General features: G+C 38.6%; 1 long non-coding RNA gene across 1 annotated transcript; it reads right to left on the bottom strand.

Moving 5' to 3' along the window:
• Positions 1 to 575: 575 nt before the first annotated feature.
• Positions 576 to 1,861, bottom strand: LOC108861334 (uncharacterized). The gene is made up of 6 exons (XR_001950851.2): positions 1,698 to 1,861; positions 1,488 to 1,569; positions 1,277 to 1,387; positions 1,100 to 1,199; positions 881 to 927; positions 576 to 803 (listed from the first exon to the last, which is right to left on the bottom strand). It is a non-coding gene; the product is annotated as an uncharacterized LOC108861334 (long non-coding RNA).
• Positions 1,862 to 2,062: the final 201 nt, after the last annotated feature.

Consider the following 2,062-nt stretch of genomic DNA (forward strand, 5'->3'; position numbering starts at 1 on the left):
AACTTTACCACTAAAAACTAAATAAGAAAATAACTGTTATACCCCTTGGTGTATTCTCTCCCACAGCTCTCCAAATCCAATCAAACGAGACTGATACGAACCTGACGAGCTCTCCCATGATCTCTCCGACGAGCTCTCCGATGATCTCTTCGACGAGCTCTCCGAGCATTCCGACGACAAGCTCTCCGGCGGCGAGCGAGATCTGGCGACTTCCCGGCGAGCGAGATCTGGCGACTTCCCGGCGAGTTTCGACGATTCTGACACTTTTGCCGACAAGATTCAACGATTCCGACGAGATTTGACGAAGCATATGTCTGACGAGCTCAAACGAACAAAACAAGAGGATTTCTCACCTTGAACGCATAAGAACATCATTATCCCAAAGCCCTATTTAAGAGTTCTTATTTTATTTTAATACTTTTAATTAATAAAAATGAGTTAAGAGACAAGAATAAGAAACTCAAACATTTATGTGATCCAATGCAAGTATTTTAATTGAAGGTTCTTAATTTTTTTTTTTTTTAAAGTTCAACCTTTGAGTGATTTCAAGTTCAAGAAGCAGCTGGGATCCTCGGTCGTGGACGTGACGGAAGAGATGATCTCTTACGTAAGAGAGAATCCACCAGAGCTTCTTTTAAATGATGTGTTTGTGTGGAGTCAAGTGTTTGGCGGCAGTGGAGGAGGTGCAGAGAGGATGTGTGAGGAAATGGGAGTGCTGTTTCTTGGGAAAGATAGTGTCCCTCAGATTCATCAGCTTCATCATCACCTTCTCCTTCTCCATTCTCTTCTTCCTTCCCTTCAGCCTATAAACCAAACAAAACAATCAAACGTGTAAAGACTTGTTGTGGGCTCCTTTATAATAAACTGTATTTTGTTATACCTTTAGTTTTGCTTCAAGCTTCTCCAAAACCTCCAACTTGTGCAGATCTACAAAGACAGAACGTAAACTTTGTTTAAAAACATTGTTGAAACTAATGAAAAAAAGTTGCATACTTGAACATCCATAGAAGCCAGGAACAGACACAAAATTTACCCTTTTCACAACAATGCAGCAGATTGTAATTTCAAAAGGAACAAGAAGAGATGGGAAGGAACTAACCTCCAACATCTTGGCTGCATTTTTCAGTCCACGAGCGACTGTGTCCATTCCACTGATATGAGCAATGAACAAGTGTTCAATATCTGTAATCTCTCGCCTCCTGTTTGATCAAAAACATTATAAGCTTCTTCTGAGTTTAAGTTTGTATGAAACAGAAAAACAAGGAAACGTTCTTACATCAAAAGCGGTTGAAACCAATCTTCTGCTTATAAGCAACAGCGGTTTCAAAGAACCTGGGCATATGATCAAGTTCTCTTTCCATATCAGTGTTCAAGAGCGTCTGGTAACCTTCACGACCACCCCAGAAAATCAAATCAAATTAATTGAAAATCAGATATGTCATTAGTGATGGTAAGAAAGAACAAAGATTCAAGTTTTTTTTTCTTACCACTAGAAAAGACTGCGTTTAAGCAGACAAGGATCATAAAGAAACAAAATTTTTTCATAGTTTTCGACCAGATTAACAAACCCTGAAACAAAGAAAAGTCAGATCGACAAAACATAAAACAAAACACCACTTTGAATCAGATGAAACAGTAACTACAAAATTAAAAGCTCGGACCAACGATTGATAGAGTAAAACAGAATCAAAACACACCTTTATCAGAATCAAATCTGAATCTTAGATCAAACCAGAGAGGTAGCCATCGTCGAGAGAAAGAGAACGGAACCAAAGCAAACCGAACACACGCTCCCCTTCTCTCCTCTCATTTTGCCAACACGTGTCCGAAAATACCGTCTCTTCCTTTGCCGAAATAAGTGACGCCTCTTGTGTTTATTAGTATTTTTGGTTTATTTTTAATGCATAATTAACATAAAAAACCCCCTAAATACCAGCGATAATGATACTCTAACAAAGGTGAAAGGGTAATAGATGGTGATTTTCGTCTCCTTTTGTAATTTTAGCTTGATTTCTCAAAATCGATCAATTTCTGGGAATGGAGACAAAGTTTTTCGTATGAA

The sequence above is a fragment of the Raphanus sativus genome, chromosome 5 (genome assembly GCF_000801105.2).
Source record: "Raphanus sativus cultivar WK10039 chromosome 5, ASM80110v3, whole genome shotgun sequence".
In the NCBI taxonomy this organism is placed as follows: domain Eukaryota; kingdom Viridiplantae; phylum Streptophyta; class Magnoliopsida; order Brassicales; family Brassicaceae; genus Raphanus; species Raphanus sativus.